General features: G+C 54.5%; 1 long non-coding RNA gene across 1 annotated transcript; it reads right to left on the bottom strand.

The window, feature by feature from the left end:
* Positions 1-16,000: 16,000 nt before the first annotated feature.
* On the bottom strand, positions 16,001-17,562 carry LOC116153355 (uncharacterized). Its single transcript, XR_004137074.2, has 3 exons — positions 17,503-17,562; positions 16,859-16,972; positions 16,001-16,070 (listed from the first exon to the last, which is right to left on the bottom strand). It is a non-coding gene; the product is annotated as an uncharacterized LOC116153355 (long non-coding RNA).
* Between the last annotated feature and the right edge of the window lie 2,005 nt (positions 17,563-19,567).

The raw sequence follows: 19,567 nt of genomic DNA, 5'->3' as shown, positions 1-19,567 counted from the left end.
CCAAAAACCCGCAGTAATTAAGATAAATCATCCTTGAACACAATCTATTAAAAAGTCGGTTAGTGCAAATATTTCCATGATGAGCAAAATATTGAAATTGTAAATGAAGATAGAATCGATCTATCTGAGGTTTTCTTTGGCCTCAAGCTCCAGTAACCCAGCAGGACAGGGCCTGTCCTAGGAGGCGGGTGCCCCCGGGTGTCCAGGCCCTGAGAGCATCGTGTCGCCCACGGCATCCTGGCCCGTGGTGGCCCGGGTGCTGTTTGCTGCTCCAGCGTGGATCACAGCTTCTGTGTTTGTCCAAAGTCCACTTTTTGTATTTGCAGCCTGTGGCCAGGTTCAGTAAGTGTGAAATAAAGCGACTCAGAGTTTGGAGACAGAAAGACTCACCAAGGTCCCCTTAGCAGACCTGCTCTTTGAACAGTGGGGGAAATAAAGACCCGGGCAGTGGGGCTTGTGCAGAGTCAGTGGCAGGGCCAGACCAGGAGCAGGGCCTGTCCTGACCCAGGGCTTCCTCTGGGGTCTGCACATAAATGGCCTCTCTCCAAGGAGGCCCCCTCATTCTCCCACTATGATGCTCCCCAACTCGGAGCCTTGCAAACCTCAGCCGCAGGGCCCACGAACGTTCCTGGCCCTGAAGATGGAGGGAGGCTGTTCCTGTCCGTCTCGGCCTCAGGGTCCTCACCTGTGCAATGACCCAAGTCCCCTCCTGCTGTAAGAGTGCAGCCCCGTCCCTTCGGCAGTCCGCTCCGTTTGTTTATTTCATTCCAGTCTGTTCTTTGTTGTTGTTGTTCTAGGTGTCACTGTATTCTCGTTTTTTAATTCTTATTTTTCACTGACGTGTAGCTGGCTTACAGTGTTAGTTTCAGGTGTACAGCAAAGTGATTCAGTTATACAGACGCATATACATAACATATACATTTTTTTGAGTTTCTTTTCCTTTACGGCTCATTACAAGACACTGACTATAGTTCCCTGTGCCATTCAGCAGGTCCTTGTTGTTTGCCTGTTTTATGTACAGTAACGTGTCTCTGTTAATCCCAAATCCTGCCTGTTCTATCCACCCCTCCCTGCTGCCCATTCCAGCCTCCACAGACCTCAGCTAATTATCTTTCATCCATTCGTTCCATCCTGCTGTAGAGTTGCCATTCTGGTGTGTATATTCCAGTCCCTTCTACTTTATTTGTTTTAGCCACTCCGTCCCATTCGGTCCACCCCACCCCGCTGTGTTCTATTCCACCTCCTGCACTCAGCCCCGTTTCAGAGCCCCTGGCTTTCACTGCTGGGTACCGTGGAAACATCCACTCTGCAGATCACATCCCCTCGGCCCCGCTCACCGCCTTTCCAGCAAATGCCCACATGAGCTCGTGTTTTGCGGTCGGTTTTGTTTTTTTTTTTTTAAATCAACAACCGTGAAGGCAAAGTGAAGCCTGTCTTTCATTTGATAGCTCCCAGATCTATTTCTGATCAGCCTCTGTGCTCAGAGATGTCTGCGAGATTTCAGCCGCCAACATTCCTGTCACCAGCTGTCCTGGGACCGCCGCTTCGTGACTGCAGAGCTGTGGGCGGTGGAGCTGGGGCGGGGAGGGGTCTCGACTCTTCCGCCAGGAGCACACGGCTGGGACGTCAGCCTGCGCCTTCTCACCCCCCACCCGGTGCGTGCCTTCCCCACTGCCACAGCCGCCAGGGGGTAAAGGGAAGCACGCAGCTGTGCGCACTCGCGCAGAACACCCCGTGCTCCATCCCGGCCCCCCAGCCTCGGCTCCCGGCTCCATGGCAGGGGTGAGGGCACCCAGAGGCATTTCGGGAAAGTCCGTGGTTCTGTGTCATTTCCTTTGTTGTTGGGGAAAAAAATCCTTCTGGGAAACCAGTGATGCTGGTTTGTGTTCTAGACCTTTCTCTTTGCACATACAAATGTCTCAGTAGGTATTTTACCAAATAGATCGTTCATTTATCCTACGATGACTTTTTTCACTCGTGGACATATTTTCACACTCATAGAGACCTACCACATTTTTACTGAGTGTATCATATCCCACCACATGGAAGTATTGTTTTATTGAATAGTTCCTCCGCTGAGGAAATTGTTTTGCTCTGACAAGTAACAATCCAGTGAACATTTTTGGAAATATACCCGCCACGCACATTTCTGCAACAGTTTCTATTGGGTGGGTTCTTAGAAGCGCTATTGCTTGGTTAAGGAGTGTGCATATTCTGAGATGTCTTAGGAGCTACCAAACTGTCCTTCAGTTCTAGCTGGAGTAGCCTTTGTGAAATGAATTTGATCTTGTGGTTCCTGAACATTAAAAACAAAACAACAGCAAAAACAAACAAACAGACAAACAAACAAACAAAAAACCTCTCTGGAAATGGGATGACTGGGGTGGACATCTGGAGGAACTTGCTGTTGGATCATGTCAAAGACTCGCAAATTTCAAGAACTGTCCAGGCAGCGTGAACCTGGGTGTCCAAAAGACCATCGGGAAAAAAATGACATACCTGCCCCTCAGGCTCAGCCCCCAGGGTCCCCCTGGAGCCAGCTGCTCAGATACTGGTTCCAGAGATTTTGAGGGGGGACCACTTGCAGCCGTCACTGAGGTCAGCCCACCCAGACCTGGGTTGATACCCTCCAGACACTAATGGTCTTGAAGGAATCCTTTTCTTTGCAACCTGGAGATTTGGTTTCCTATCCTATAAAATGGAGAACATATACCCACTCCAGATGGTTTTTACTAAATGAGAAAGAAAAATTAACTTGTTTTGTAAACGCCGAAGGGCCCTCCAATGGTGGGACATTCTTACCAATCACATAAACTAGGATCATTTCTGTGCCATAAAGTGACTATTTGAGCTCTTCACTCTATCCCGTTTTGGAGTCCCCATTCTAGTGGAAGATACTCCTGCGCCTTCATTTAACTATTTTATCCACTCCACCTGACTTGGTCCCCCTCCATGAGCCCGCTGTACTTGCTTTGGTGGGTGGGGGCACCAGGAGTCTGAGGACAGGGGATGGGGGTGACTCAGGAGACAGAGTGTTGCAGTAGGCATCTGGCTGGATGGCAGTGGGGGACACTGCCCTGGCAAGAGACACAGGCCAAGCTTGTCTCCAGGGAGGTAAGGATGAAGGTGATGCTGGTCCTGGACCAACCCCTGTTCCATGCCCTGGACCCGCTGTGCTGGGAGCTGGGGACCCTCTGCCCAGGATGTCTTCAGCAGAGTGGCCTCCTTGTGAGGGTTTGGGGGGAGGGAAGCTGAGCTTCTCCCAGACAGTGGTGTCCCAGCCCGCTCAACAGAGTTAGTCTGAAGCCTTATCATGTGGAAGCTGACATCCATTCCTCAGATGGGAAGACTGAGGTTCGTAGAACCCTGAACTCCATCGCCAGTGGTTCCTTTGGGCCTCAAATATGTGTTTTTAAATTCAACAGGAGAAGCCAGCCAGGATGTGGAACCAGCCCTGAGCCCACACGCAGTCCTGGGAGGCAGAATCGTGGTCACACAGACGCGGGCCCTGGCACAACGCCTGGTCCAGAACATGTCTAGATCACAGGGCGACCCCCTGACTTGCTCACTTCCCCAGTGCCCAGCCAGGTCTAAGGAAGCGCTGACCCACTCCTAGTGGCTGAGTGGGCTTGGGCATCCTGGCGTGTCCTGACTCCATGGCAACAGCCCAGTCCCAGGACAGGTACCTCCTTCCTGCACAGAAGGGTCTTGCTGCCCCTCCTTCGGGGGCTCTGGACACGTGTGTGGCGGCGGCCTGGGCCCCAGCCCCAGGCGGAGGGCCTCCAGGCCTGTGGCTGACCGTCCCCACTGAACATTATCAGGAGAGCAGCCCCTGCAGGGGCTCAAAATTGGTTGCATCTCCCGGTGGGAAGATCCAATTTTCACCTCGGAAAAAGTGGAAGGAGGGAGGGGGTGCGGCCTCTTCAAGTGCCAAGCGCCACCCCCCCCAGTCATGTCTGAAAGGCTGGAGACGCCCCTTCGCCTGGCCCAGCTCAGCAGAAGAGGCGCCAGCAACTAGCCCTCCGAGGTTCCCCCGGCTGCTCTGAGGGTCTTGGGTTTTGTGCCTGTAAAGTGGAGGGGCTTTGTGAACCTTCCAAGCCTGGCAGTCTTGCTCTGAGACCAACCCCCTCCTCCAGACTGCTCTGAGCTTAGAATATTCTGTAAACTCCTGGGGCACTAGACACGATGCTGGGTGCCAGATACGAGGCCAACCTTGAGGTCTGACCAGGGCTGACCTCACTGAGTGATAAGGACGGGGGAGGGTGGGGGAGTGCAGGCTGCAGGGGGAGCTCTGAGAAGAGGTCTCTGGCCCAGGCCAGAGGTTGTCATTTATTCATTCAATCAACAGTTATGCAGTAACTTCTATGTGCCAAGCTTCCTAGGCAAAAACTAGCAGTGGACAAGGCCCCTGGCCTCCTAGAGCTGATATTCTAGAGGGTGGGGGGCAATAGAGAAATACAAAATTGAACAAACAAGGTAATGTCAGACCACAATCACATTATGAAGAAAACAAAATCAGTCGTGCCTGTGGTGTGGCCACGACTGATGGGCAGGGCACTCCTTTAGATGGGGTGGTCAAAGAGGACCTCACGGAGGAGGTGACAACTGGACAGAGCCCCAGACGTCTGCCCCGGCCGTGGCTGTGCTTTGCAGTCAAGGCCGGCGGGACTTGCTGGGGGATGGGATGTGGGTGGTGCATGACACTGGGACACCACCGGGAGTTTTGATCTGAGCAAAAATGAGTGGTGGTGGCACCATTTGCTGCAGCAGGAAAACTGGGGAGTGACCGGGGCTACTAAGGAGCTTTGCTTTTGTTCTGTGAAGTCTGGGACAGGGGGCTCTGGGGGCTTGCTGCTCCTGCCCTGCAGGGGAGCTGGATGCCTCCTCCACTCCAGCGCACAAGCTGGATGCCGTACGCACTTCTAACACTGGAGAGTCTGCCTTCCCCACTGAGCCTCTGCAGCTGGGCGGAGTGGAGGGGCCTCCCCCAGCACCTGCCCTCCTCGGGGCCTCAGTTTCCCCATCTGAACGACACCAGCGTGGACCCACTGCCTTCCCTCTGACTGTCTTTCTCCATGTGTTTTCTTAGTTTTGCTTTTGGATTTGGTCAGCAAATTATTCCTGATCGTCCTTCTGTTTTGAGAAGCCTTCTTTCCCTGGTATGCAATTTTCAAGTTTCTCCCTTCCATCATACTTATTTTTTTTTTCAAATGATACAGTCTTTCAGAGTAGCCTTCTATTTTTACTTTTCTTTGGCAAGATAATTTCTTAGCCCTTTTCTCATCATCCACATCAATTTCCTTTGTTAATTTCCAAGCCTCTCTTTTCAGCAGGGGCCTCACCTCTTAGTACTTAATTGATTTCTTCTATCACATAATTCCATGGTTTCATCAATAAGCAATTTTAGAAACACTGTCGATTTCTATTTTTTTATACCATTTGATCTGCCCAGAGGTGAGGACTCGGATTAGGTATAAGATGAGCTTTCATTATCTCGCTGATGTCAATTTCCCCCTGGCCCCTTTCACTGGGGCAGAACAGTCTTTGCAGCTCTTTGTGCTCTCTTGTAATTACTCTCCATTTTATTCACTCCCCTGACTTCAATCCTGTGGGTTAAGAGTATAAATTAACACACGTTCCCCATTTCAAATGTTATTTTAACATTCAGGGATTCTATACACAGATTCATACTCTCCCAGCCTACAATCCCCTCTAAACCTGGACCGGGCTAGCAGGATGATTTCAGTTACATCAGGTGGGATTTTTTTTTCTGTGCCTAGCTCCGACGATGCCCTTTGCCTATTGAATGCTTTTCTCAGTGCTGCTTCCCTGCATTAGATCCAGAAGTGCTGACTTTGAGTGAGAGGCGGTGGAGTCAGGAATCAACAGGGGCAAGGAGGGGACTGACTCTGGTGGGCATAGCAGGGCCTTGGGAACTGTCGCTTAACCCAGTCAACACCAGCCTCTTGGTGCCTGCTGTTAGCAGACAGGATTTCAACACGGCCAAGACACTGCAGATCCCTGTTAGACATTTTACCACCTTGAAGAGAAATCTGTCAAAAGCATTCCAGACTGCTTTCAGTGTGTATCGACCGCCCCCGCCTCTGCCTCTCTGGAGAGGGATTAGTTACCGACTGAGCCCGCTGAACTGCGAGCGGGGCTGACGTACCTACAACCTGCCCTGTGACCCCACTGCCCCGAGCCGCCAGGTGCGTGGGAACCGCCGTTCCGAAGATAATAACTGCTGCCGCGGGTGGGATGGGGGTGTGTTCTGCCCCTCCTGTCTGCTCCTGAGCCACTGGGAGCCACCCAGAGGAGCTGCAGCCCTGCTCTTGCCAGACCCCCCACGGTCTGCCTCTCCCCGAGGGTGGGCGGGGCACCCACAGCCCCCGGCCACCTCCCTCCGATGCTCTCACAGTCACCCCTGATGTCCCAGACCTGAGAGCAGCTTCCTTCGGCCTGCCTTTGTCTGACGATAAAAGACATTTTCACACACTGAGGTCGGGGCAAGTCACTCTGGCTCACACGTGAGTTGACTTGAATTTGATGCTAGAACAGCCTGTTTGTGGCCCAAACATACATTGTCCATCTGCTTTAATTATTAAAGGAAAGGTTACATTGACCAGAAGTAAAGAATGTCCTTGTTCAATAAAGATGAAATTTTGCCCCTCTTCCTGGGACGCCAGTGCTGGTCCTCCTTCGATGATCAGACTCCCTTCCAGGGCCCAAGGTCATATTATATTTGCTGTACATATAGGTTTTCTTTCTTTCTTTTTTTTCCGAAACCTTGAAGAAACGTGTCCCTGACTTGATTCATGTTCTTCAATTCTGACAAGATATAAAACTGTGCTGAAAACCCTGCTTCTCCAAAGCAGTTCCTCAGAGTCATCTAGGAAGCGGGTTTCTGGGCCAGTCCTCCGTTTGGGGCAAATAAAACTCTTTCCTAGTCTCCTTATTGATTGTTTATTGGTTATTTTCATTGAACAGAATTGTTTTGCCAGACGAGCCATCCGTCTGCGCTCAGTCACCTGCAGCCCAAGCACCCCATCCTTCCCTTGAGGAGGCTGGTGTGCATGTGCCAGAGACATCACCAGGGGTCCCTGCAGAAGGGCTCTTAGGGAAAGCATCCAACAGGTCTCAGTACCGGAAACATGTGCTGCCCCTGCGCATGTCTTCCCCTAGCCTCTCCTTCCTCATTCACTTCTCATTTTGCTCATTCATTCATTCATTCATTCAACCTCATGCTGGTCCTGTGCAAAGGGCCAGGATCATAGCAATGACCAAGCAAGACGGTGCTCATGGAGGTTACAATCTAGCAACACTTAAGAGTCCACAAGTAAATCAGCAAGAACATTTCAAATCAGTGACAAGCGCTGGGACAAAATAAAACAGGAACACGGGAGAGAAACTGACATGGACAGGGGCTGCTTTACAGCAGTGGATAAGTGTGGCCAGGGGAGATCTCTTTGAAGAGGTGACATTTTAGCTGAGAGATGACAATGAGAAGGAGCCAGCTGTGGCACTGGGATGGCAAATCCTCATTCCCAGAAAGACCTCAGATGTTCTGGGAATAGCAAGGAGGTTGTGTAACTGGAGCCAAGGAGAGAAGAGGACAGAGGTCTCAGCAGAGACCTTGCAGGCATTGCCACTTCCTATGTATTTTCGGTAACCTTGTGCACACCCTTCCTGAAATCCTCCCCTGAAATAAATAAATGAATTAGCAGATTCATATCCAAATATATCTACCTTTGGCAACTTTGTGCCTTTGATCTCCCACCAGCAGTCTGTCTAACGTGATTGTGCACTGTGTGTGTGTGTGCGCGCGCGCGCGCGCACGCACGCAGAAGATAACTTAACATTTCCATGTCTCAGTGTTCGCCTTAGCAGAACAGGAATCCCAGCAGCCCCTCCTCGCAGTGCTGTGGGGATTATGAGTTAGCGCTGGCCGTGGGCGGAGAGCAGAGCCTGGCAGTGGAAGGACTCCGTACGTGTCAGCTCTCGTGTGCATTAGACATGTGGGGCTGGTTAGGGAGGGCGTGAGCCTGGACATGGCTACTGACATGATTAGTTACATAAGATCTGATGGTGCATGTCTCTATGGACATCTGGCAGGACATATATAATTTAATAAGAATCCGTAACCTCTTTAAAGCCTATGAAGTGTTTCCCCGGCTCTCCTCTCATTTGATGGGAGAATGACCTCAGCTCACGAGAACCCTCTTCACTGTAAACAGCCACAGTTCAGATGAGCTTTCCTCCCACTGTGGGTCCACTTCCAGCAGCCAAGGGAGGTGGCCGAGGGTATCCAGAGGCTGGGCCCCGGAGAGGGGCTGTGGGCAGAGTTGGGCCTCGGGGGCTGAGACCACTGTCTCCGGGGTCTCTTTTGGGGGAGGGGGCAGGGTGGAGAACAGACAAGTATTTTGCTCCGAGGACCTGGGCAGGAAGAGGTCCAGGGAGAGACTGCAGCTGGTGGAACAAAGGGCCGCCTGTCACTGGGGGTTGTTATCTCAGAAACGGACGGGCAGCTTTGCTGGGTGGTGAGCCCCTGCCTTGGAGTCTGCAGAAAGGCCTCGGGGCCCCAGCGCTGGAAGAGGGTCTTCGGTCCTCATGTTTAGGGCCAGCCAGGGGCTATGAGGATGTGAGCCCAGCAGCCCGGAACTGTTATGAATTGACCCTTGCTGGCTGTGTGTGGTCCAACAAACACTTTCCCCAGCTGGGCCTCAGTTTCCCTGTCTGAAAAATTATAGGGAGGGGACAAGGTGGTCCCGGAGGCCCCTTCAGATGTTCTTATTCTGAAATTCCACAAACCAATGGGGCCTTCTCACGGCTACAGTGTCCAAGGAAGAGCTGGGGACTCCCTTACTGTGCCCCACCATCAGCTCCTCTAGCTGAGAGGAAGGGATGCTGGGACCGCGTGGCTGGGCCGTGCCTGCCAACCCCTGCTCTGCACGAGCAGGGCCCAGCGCCCCGGAGGGCTGCACGTGCTGGCCTCTGCTTTCCAGAGCAAACATCTCGGGGCGTGGGGCCAAGCTGCGAGTGGAGGAGGCCCCCATCCCCTCCCACCCTCCTGGCCGCATCGGCGGCTAATTGACCACAGGACAGTATCTATGGCGTGTATACAATAAACATGACTTCAGCCGTCTGGAACCATCTTCCTGCTGAGCTGTCCATCACTGCGCGGCCCCCGGCCAAGTGCTGGGAGAAAGTTCTCGCTCTGGGGCCGCAGCAAGGCTCTCTCCTAGGGGAGCACGGCTCTCCAAGTTCACCGGGATGGCCTCCACAGCTTCCCGGAATGGCTTCTCCAACGCAGGTCGCTCTGCAAAGGCTTACGAGGACCCACAGAGAACATGTCTCCTGTCTTCCTCACGACTTGGGAGGACAGGAGCCGGAGCTAACGAGCTGAGGAGGCGGGGACCAGAGAGGCAAAGTGAGAGGAAGAGTCACACAGGAGTCATTATCAGACCCAGGTCTAAACCAAGATCTGCTCGCCTCCTCTGTAGACCTGTGACTTCCATAAGGAATGCCGACACACGGAGCAGGGCTGCCTTAAAACAACAGCAGTGTATTTCCTCATGGTTCTCGAGGCCAGAAGTCTGTGATCAAGGTGTCAGGGGGGCCGTGCTCCCTCCTTAGGCCCCAGGGGAGGGTCCCTCCTCACGTCTTCCAGCTTCTGGCGGCCACCAGCGTTCTTGGGTTGTGGTGGCATCACTCCAGTCTCTGCCTCTGTCCCCGTAGAGGCTCCTCCTCTGTGTCTCCAATTCTGTCCCTTGTAAGGACACTTGTCACTGGGTTTAGATGTCCAAATGAGGTCCAGGATGACCTTATCTCCAGATTCTTTCTTGCATCTACAAAGACCCTAATTCCAGATAAGGTCGCATGGGCTTGGGGAGTCAGGACCTGGGCTTGTCTTCTGGGGCCACTGCTTAGCCCACGACACTGCCCGAGCCCACGTTCCTGGTAGAACCCACTTCAGTTGGGAGGAAGAAGCTATAGGTTCAAGAGAAAGGCACCAGTGTGCCAGCTGGGGCTGAGGTGACAGGAAGGACCCCTCCCCAGGGCACCTGGCAGCTGCCAGCAGTTGGTGTGGCTGGAGATTTGGGATGGGAGTATGAAGGGGCTGATGCCCAGGGAGAGAATGTGGTTTTGGTGCCAACAGGAACAGAGCAGAGCATGGCGGTAACGGGGCTTCCCGGCCCCATTGTCCCTGAGCCCTGCGGGTTCTCTTTACTTCCACACGACGCGAGGGTGCCACCTGTGCTGCTCAGGTCGGGCTGCTGGTGTCCCACGTGAGACTCAGCCCCAGGAACAAGTCTTCTGGCCATCTGTCATCCAGGACCAGGCGGTGGGACTGAGGCTGGACTTGGGGGTCTGCAGATGGGTGTGGAAGTCAAGTGGGCCCTGCTGGAGGAAGTGGGGACTTTGGGTAGGGCCTTGACATGGGGGTAGGAGCCCTGGGCTCTGGGGCCAGCCATGCCTGCTGCAGTGATGAACTGACTGTTCGGTCTGAGCCTCTGCTCTCCCCTCCCCCCAGGAGAATAAAAGGCCGTGCCCCCTCCCCAGGACCAGCCTGTAGTCATCAGTTCCCAGGGGCCCCCGGAGCAGAGGGGAGAGGCAGAGGACGGCAGGAGACACAGTCCTGAGTTGAAGGTCTGAGGGTCTTCTTTGGGGGACTTCAGACATAGTAGGGCTTAGGGTGGGGGTACACAGGGCAAGCTCAACCTCAGTTCCACAGTCACTGGCTGCCGCGGGGGGTCGGGCTGCTTCTGCTCCAAGGCCACGTCTAAGCCCTGCTTGGACACTGAGTGGCCCAGCAGTATCTCTGGGGCTCGGGACCCCAGCCTGGGAGGCTGCCAAGGAAAACGCAAGGTCGTGACAAGGGTGTGGTGTCCAGATGTGCGAGCTGGTTCTCGTCATGGGGTGGGGTCCCCAGGTCAGGGAGGGACGGCGCTCTGGGAGCCTCACCAGCTCCACCCGTCCAGCAGGGGACGCTCCAGGTCTCTCCACCCTCCTTCCGTGTAGTCATTTTCCTCCCGCCGTGCTCGTACACAGCCGCTGTCCCATGTGGTGGGAGGACAATCCACCTGGATCTCTTCAAGGAAGCTTGGGCTCTGCACAGGAGACAGGGTCCAGTACGCGGCCAGAGAGATGCCTTCAGATCCCCTCTTTGGACGGGGCAAGGGTCTGAATGCTGACTTCTAGAGGATTCAGAGGCCCCAAGGGTGGTGGGTGACCCCGGCTGGTCATCAGGAGGCTAGGGCTGTTTTCTTGTTTGTTTATCTTGTGGGGTGTTTTAGGATTAAATTTTTGACGACTTTAAAAAATTGAGACATAACATATACAGAAAAGCGTGTAAGTCTTAAGACTACAGCTTACTGAGTCTTAATAATTGCAGCTTATTACATCCAGAGACACTCGGAAAACTCCTGCCATAGAACATTGCCGTTACCCCAGAAGGTTCCCTGCCCTCTCAGTCAATAGCCCCCACAAATGTGACCATGATGCTGTCACCAAAACTTTGTTCTGCCTGGCTTTGAGCAGGTATAAATAGCTGTGAGCCACATGTCTTTTTTGGTGTCGATTTCAATAGCAGGTTCTGGAGAATGAATTCATGTGGGTTGTTACCTGTCTGTCCCTCATTCCTTTTCCTTGCTGTGTAGTATTCCTTTGATGGATCTAACGTGATGTACCTGCCCAAGCTGCAATTGGAGTACATGTAGCTAAGGCTCTCTCCCGCATTCCACCCCCTCTGCTGGTAGCCTAGGGGTATCTCCTCCCCGCTGCCCCCAGCTCTGCCACCTGCCTGAGTCCTCCTGGGAAGGCAGATGCTCATGCAGACAGAGACCCCTCATGTCAGGGATGGAGGAAAATCAAACCCACTGGGTGGCTCTTCACCCAGACTGAAGGGCCCCTACCCAGTGGTTCTGGGTGTGGGAACTGCAGGGAGAAGCCAGGTGCTGGTGGCTGCAGTGCTCCTGCAGCCCCTCCGGGGGCAGCCATTCTTCCCTCTGTCCCAGCCCTAGGGTCTCACAGGGTCTGGGAGAGGAAGGCCCTGGAATTCACGCTCCACCCACGCCGTTCCAGGAGCTCTTAGGTTGCTGCGTAGCACTTTTACTGGAGAAAGAGGGAATCTCTGTGTCCAGGACCCAGCTCTGACGGCTGGGGCCCAAGGCCGCAGCATGCTGTCTCCCTGAACCTCAGCTTCTCAATGTGGAAAATGGGTATGACTGTGATTAAAGTAAACAGCACATTAATTTAAAGTGCTCAGCACAGGGCCTAGCGCACCACTGGGGCTTCCTGTGTGGTCCTTTCTGCATTTTACTCAGAGAAATGTATTTTTTCATCTAAAGAACCTCCCTCCAAGTACATTGCTCTCAACCTTTTTCCCCCCAATTCTAGGGAAATTTTAAATAGATGATCCAGTTACCTCACAACAGATAAAAATGATTTTGACCTGAAATTCAGTGTTTCCCACAACTTTCACCTGGGGAACCAAGACCATGGGCTTCTCCTACGTCCCGGCAGAGGACTGGGGGCCTGGAGGGGGCCTGGCCGACTCGAGCTCTCTGGGGGCCCTCAAGAAAGCAGAGAGCCTGGGGGGCCACCTCTGTCCTGGCCCTTGGAGCTCCCACCCCTCCCTGATTACCCACCGCAAAGCTTCCCACCATGCTTCCAAGGTCTTGCCCTTGGGCCATTGTGCTGATTAATTACTTACTGGAAGCCTTCCCCTCCCGGGGGTGGCGGGGCGGCCGGGAGGAGGGGGGCTGGGGGGGCATGTGTACATGTGCACGGGTATTTGTGTCAACAGAAAGAATATTCATGAACTCTGGGGGACGGTGGTTTTGGAAGACACATCTGGATTTCTGAGGGAAAAGACACTAACAAGATCTCGGTGGCCGGCCAAGTTCCCTCGCCGGCCTCTTGGGCAAGGGCCTGAATAAGGAGGCCGGACAATCAAGGGCATTTGGGGCTCTCAAGAACCCTGGATACCCAGGGCCAAGTATTTGGTTTCTGCTGATGAACCCTTTAATGAGGGCTTCAGAAGGGCCAGACGGCCCTGGGGTGAATGGTTGAGCCCGAAAAATAGCCTCAGCTGGCACCGGGCAGGAGAGGTTTAAAGACAAAAGTGGTCTTCAAAGAAGGATGGCCCGGCCCCGGGCCTGACGCACCCTCATGCCCGGGCCCAGGGACCTGCTCCCCAGGGAAACTCTGGGTCCCCGCCGCGGGGGCAGCTGCGGGCTCTTGCGTCCTGCCTGGCAGAAGCCAGCCCGGGCTCCTGGGGCGGACAGAGCACCAGGGGTGAGGGCCTTTCTTTCCCACCCGTGCACGCCCTCCTTTCACCCTGGACAGCAGGAGCTCTCAAGCTCAGCCAGAGCTCTCCATCGGCATTTCTGGCCCCACCAGGGCCACAGAACAAGTGTGCCGTCGGCCATCAGACCCTCCCTGCAGCCTCTCCCCAAGCTGGAGGTGCCTCTCCCCAAGCTGGAGGTCCCCCTCCCCACTGCCTAGCTGGCATGACCTTCCAGCCCCCAAACCACCAGCCAGGTGGTGAGAGTCCTCGGTGGCCCCCAACCCGACAGAGGCGGTTATTTCTGGGAGGAATGTTCTCGATGAAGTGACTGTCTCAGACTCTTGGTTGGCATTAGCGGTGGTGAAACTGTTGCACTGGACTAGTTAACAACTGCAAGAAAATCTTTATTCAAGACTATTGTAATAGGAGCAAGAGAGTCAACTCCAAAGGCAGCAAAGACAGCTGAGGATTCACAGCCAGTGGGCAGAGGGAGGGGTCAGTGGCTGGAAAGTCACTAGGACGAAGCTGGTCGGATACCGAGGGCGTGGGGAGTCTCACCAAAAGGGTGTAACAGAGTCTCGGCTAACAGCAGCTTCTGGAGGCCCGGGGCAGGCTGAGGGCCCAGGGCAGATGGGAAGACGGGGGTGCTCAGAGGAGCGGGACTACAGTGCGGTCAAGGAGAGGTCCTTGTCAGTGGCAGAAGGCGGTCCCTCCCTCTGGTCCTGCCACCCCCACCGCGCACAGGGCTCTCAGATTCACTGCCCTCTGGGGCCCAGCTGCTTACGTGGCTCCGCCAGCCTGGCTGACACAGCCTGGAGTCCTCCCCCAGCTTGTCTAACAGTGGAGACTGACGGGGAAGCAGAAACAGTGAGCAGTCTTGGGCTCCTCGGGTCTCTCTCCTGGGACCCCCACCTCCCCCAGGCACTGTTCCACACCCTGTCCCCTGGTAGAAAATTCCTCTCTGTCTTCACTTCTAATCTGTCCCCAGTTCCAGCCCTCCTTGTGTCCACACGTGGACACACATGTTCTCTGAAGGACAAAACAGTGGGAGGGACGTGGGTGACTTCCAGGCTGGGGTTTCTGAGACAGGGTGACAGCCTCCACACTGTCACTCTCTCCACCTGTCAGCTGCACCCAGAAGACTCGGATGCCCCAGGGGATGGCAGAGCCACAAGACAGAAGGGGCCTGGGTCCCTGAGTCCCCCACAGAGGAAGGTTGCCCACTGAACAGGAGGGCTCCCATGGAAATGTTCAGGGAGTAAGACAGAGCAGTGCGATCGTTAAGTCACTGAAATTGGGAGATTTTGTCTGTTCTAATCTATTCTAATTTCCTTAATGTGGCAGGGTGTAAATAATTCATCTCTGCCTGTCCCTGAACACAGTGTAGATTATCTAAACCAAAGCTAGAGTTTATTCCCGCCTCCTCTGAATCCGCCAAGCGCGTGGCTTATCCTCCGGCGGCACACGCGCCTTTCTAGACCCTGGTGCTTGTGTGCGGGCTTCCCTGCCCGCACTGCAGGGTCCCACAGACTAGGCTCCGCACACACCATCCCTTGGCGGCTGTTTGTAACAGAGGCAAATTATCCTAACGCATCCGCCGCTGTCTTTGCTGAGCTTTCGCTGGCTGCCCGGGGCTAGTGACCTGCTCGACCCCTCATTTTCTTCATGTGACTTTGATGGGAAGAAGTTGCCCTGACAGCTGTTTGCACGGATTTTTCTGAGACAGGCATCCTCATTATCTTCTCCTCTCTGACCATCTGGAAACGCTGAATCTCTTGGCGTCTGTGTCCTCGCTGTCTTCCACCCCCCGCTGCCCAGCCTAGGGCCCTCTGGGGAGATCTGGCTCTGGAGGAGGACGCAGCCCCTTCAGAAGGCTCTGGATCTGAGAAGGTGGCTTCTCTGCGGGGCTGTGCGGCGGGGGTCACGGGGGGCAGAGGGAAGCAGGGCTCACAGCTCGTGTCCTGAGCTTTACCTCTGAGCCCGGCTGCTGCTGCTGGCAGGGCAAGACTGGGGGCTGGACATGGGATGGGGGAGGCCGACTTGTTCAGTGTCAGGCTCTGGGTCCCCACCCGGCTCAACCCCTGAACTGGGGGTTGGGAAGCCTCAGAAGCGGGAAGAACAACTGGTGCCTGTACCCCTTTGTGCTCGGGGTGGGGTGGTTACTCTATTCTTAATACAAACGATAAAACAGAGGCCAGGGATGGCCAAGTCATCGGGAAATTAAGACCCAGGGGGAGAAGAGGTCTGGCTCAGGACCCGTACCGAGTGGTACAACGTGGCTACAAATCCACCTTCTTTGACTCCCCTGCCTCGTCCCCTGCAACATATTCATGGTGGTCCAGGAGCTAGAACCCTGCCCTTCATCTTGAAGAAGGGGAGACCCAGCCCCTGTCCCGTCCCAGCCACCCCCAGTTTTCTCTAGGCTCCGGGGCTTTGTTCCAGGTGCTCTGTGTTCGCTGTGCTCTCAGGACCCCCCTCTGCTCCCTCGCCTTCTCCCTTCCTGCCAACGCTGCTTCAACTCAGCCTCTGTTCCAGGCTCACAGCCTCCAACCTGAGACCCTGCCTCTCTTCCCCCCGGGGCTGCTGTTGCACCCACCAACAGAACATCTTTCTCTGCCCATCCTGGGGATCTGTAGCTGCAGAAAGGATCAGCTCGTTCAGGGCCAAGGTCAGACTCGTTTGAAGAAATCTGGGCTAAGCCAAGGTCAGAGGTCCTTTCCACCACTCCAGTTTCCATCTGCTTTATGTTTTACGGGGTGCACTAAAATCGCAGCAGATATACCTGAAAAGGGGAAAAAAAACCAAGCAAAGCTGACTTCTTCTCCAAGCTTATTAGGAAGACAACATGACAGGGTTCGCTTCTAGTGGAGCCACGATGCGGAGAAAAACGTCGCTGCAGGTCTGTGGGGACGCTCCCCCCTGTTCTCATGGAGGCACTCAACTTTGTTTCAAAGAACAAAGTTTAAATAGTTGGTAGGCGAGAACTTGATGAAAATTTGACATTTGATAAGAAACTAATTTTGGTGTGCTTTTTTAATCCTTTAAAACACTAAAGTAATAAACAACATCTATAAATGTCAAGCTTTTCTATTTTGATTATGTTGCTTTGATTTTTATCAACTTTTTTTTATTAAAAATCCACTGTAAATGAAATAGAGAAGGGGAGGCTCAGCACAAGAAGATAAAGTTTACAATTTATCGAGATGTAAGCGACAGCCTCTCTCTTTTTTTTTTTCCCAGCACTGGGGATTGTTATTATTTTGTGTCTCGCTGTGGTTATTACGATGTTTTTATCTTTGCCTTCAAGTCTAGGATACCTGTGGCGTTACGGGAACAGGGATTAAATGGCCAGGAGAAGGTGACTTCTAGCTAGCGGAGCAGGAAGACACCAGGGTGGTCCGGGGATGAGGGCGTGTTGGACTCTCCAGACCTTCGGACAGATGCCAGAAAAAAGTGGTGCTGCCTCCTCCAGGGAGGCTCCTCCAGGACCATGCCCCTCCGTAGGCTGGTTCTAAAGCTCCCCTCTGGGCCCCTGTATAATCCCCCAACCCTGGGGTCCCCCTCACCTACTTTCCATTCTGAGATTCCGTGTTGACCTCTCCCATGGCGGTCCAGATGTCCCTGATTCAGTCTGGGCTCCCCATGCCCCACGTGGAGGACAGGCGGATGATGCATAGATTGCTGCTAAATGGAAAAGCGGATAAATGGATGGACAGATGAGTGATAGGTGGATGGATGGACGGATGGTGGGTGGATGGATGGATGGAGAGAGGGGTGGAATGAGAGATGGATGGAGGGGGGGAAGGAGGAAGAGAGAGGGAAAGTCAGAGCTTCATCCCTGCCCACCGGCTGGCAATTTTAGAACCACAACCTTTCAAGGCTTTAGCCCAGGCTTAATAACCTCTCAAGACTCTTTGAGTTCTGATTTTTTTTTCCCAGTCCTCCAATGTCTTGTGCCAAACGAAAGGGATGGAAAGTAAATGGCTTCAAGTGGCCTGCACGTGCTACTGAGAGCCAGTCACCTGGGGAAGGTCAACCCTAATAATCCTTTTCACATTCCCTCTCAACACTCAAAACACAGTCAAACCTCAGGTAATCCTTACAACCACCAGGAGGGGACTATTATCCCCATTTTACAGACAGGGAAGCTGAGACTCAGAGAGAAGGGACTTGCCCGAGGTCAGACAGTAAGTAACAGACAGCCAGGACTTTACCCTTCAGGTCCGTTTCCCCCATAAGTCTTGTCTCTACGCACAGGGAGCTGCAGCTGGCTGGGGGCCCTGGGCGGGAGACGGCACTTTAGCTCAGCTCCGGCATCTGCAGTTCTGAGGGGAAGACGAGGGAGCCAGAGGCTGCCAGACGGTAGCAGAAAGAGTGAGTGCGAAGCGTCATGGGGCTTGTGCGTTCACCCCTGAGGGTCCAGGCTGGTGGGTCCGCCCGGCACCTTCACGGTCAGGGCCGTGGGTTCCCTGGGGCAGCCCCGAGAATCAGCTGGATCTGAGGTTTGCACCCAAGGCAGCAGCAGCACTAATGTGGAGCCCGTGTCAGCAGCATCAGAATCTGCAACTCTCCTCTGAAAACTGCAGGATGGGGGGCTCGCGGTGCCCACGGGAGGAGGGTGGTCATGGCTGCGGTGGCCTCAGGGCCAATACGAGGGTGCACGTTGAACCCCCACCATTTGGGGTCCCTGCACTCAGAGGTTGCGCTCCTTCCTGAGAAAGGAAAATCTCGGGATCCCTCAGGGTTCTCAGCTGTCAGAGCCTCTGTGCCCTTGAGCTGCGAAATGTCTGTGGTCAGAGGAAGCAACTCGAAATCCCTTCAACAGACCCCCAGCCCACCAGCTGTCCCGCAATAAACATACTTCCAGGCACCCCTGCTCCCAAGTAGCCCACATTTCCAGGACTGCAGGGGACAGGGACCAGAAGGGACAACGGTCCACACCACCACCTCCTCGCCTTCTACAGCGCCTACGGCCGCAGACCTCACAAGAGACGTGCTGGGTGGGAGCAGGGGTGCTGGACTCCCCCCAGCCCCACCCCTAGGGGCACTTGCCCATCCAGGGAAGCAGCCTGAGTTTTTCCAGTTTACACCGAATTACCCACATCCCCAGGTCTCAGGTCCTGCTTTGAGCTAACTCAGTAAATTACTTCATTTGTGCCAAGACCCGGGTTGCCCGCAAGCTGAGACCAGCCCACAATGCTCCTCAGAGGTGTTTTGGGGGTCTGAAGCCTGGGGGCTCCTTTCAGCCCATTCACCAACTGTCCATCCGTGGCCATCAATCCTCAAACCCTCCTTGAGCCCCTGCCGTCCGCCAGTGGGACCCTGAGGAGACAGGAGGGAGCAGCTGGGACCTCATCCTCCCTCCTGGAAGCTGGGCTCTCGGAGGGGGGAACACACAGGGAGACCCAGAGAAGGCACCTCAGTTATAATCAGCTAGAGCCTGACTCTTCTGTGGCGCCCTTGAGCTGGTGCCTGGCCTCAGGGTCATCGAATGGGGACGCAGAATGTAGGACGAGAAATAACTAGTGTGACCAGTGTCCTGGAGGGGCAGGCTGGCTGGAGTCTGGGAAAGACATTCTGAGGGGAAAGTGACACTAGGGGGAACCAGCACTCGAACCTGAAGCTGTCAGACCCCCGAGCTGCGCCCTCTCCACCCAGCCCCAACCATCAGAGAGCCGGGGAGACACGCTGGACCACCCCCAGACACCCCCCAGGACTGTTAGGGTGGACGTGGACCAGCTTCCTGGACCAGGACAGGCTCTGGCCCCCCGACCCAGCAGCTGTCTTACCTGCAGGACAGACACTTGGATCTGGTTAAGAGACGCCTGCCACCGCAGTATTTCCCGGCTGAAGCCGGACCCTCCTGCTCCCCTGCCGATGTTCCGGTATGAGCTGCTCTGCCTCAAATCTCATTTGGGGCAGCGTTTACTCCCTATGGGCCTCTCTGGGGGCCTCTCTGAGTTTCCCTTGAATCCTACAGCTGCAGGCCAAAGGTCCAGGAGGATGAACGTCACCAGGCTTCGCGCTTCTGGGGGCTGAGGACGGGGTCCCAAGCCTGTCAGCCAAGCTCCCCTCTCTCCTGAGGTTCCAGCCTGGCCTCAGGGTGAATCTGGGGGGCTGGTGCTGTTCGGGTTGTTGGCAATTTTGAGCTTGAAAGGGATCCGAAAAGGCTTTGGCTCCCCCTGAGCCCCACCCACTCCGTGTAACAAGGCCTCGGGTGCTAGTGGCCATCGTGGTTGCGCTGGGTCACCCAGTCTTCAGACAGCACCTTCGAAGCCA

This window comes from Camelus dromedarius, chromosome 5, assembly GCF_036321535.1.
Source record: "Camelus dromedarius isolate mCamDro1 chromosome 5, mCamDro1.pat, whole genome shotgun sequence".
Lineage (NCBI taxonomy): Eukaryota > Metazoa > Chordata > Mammalia > Artiodactyla > Camelidae > Camelus > Camelus dromedarius.
Note: the sequence above shows the minus strand (reverse complement) of the source record. Positions and strands in the feature narration are given on the sequence as shown.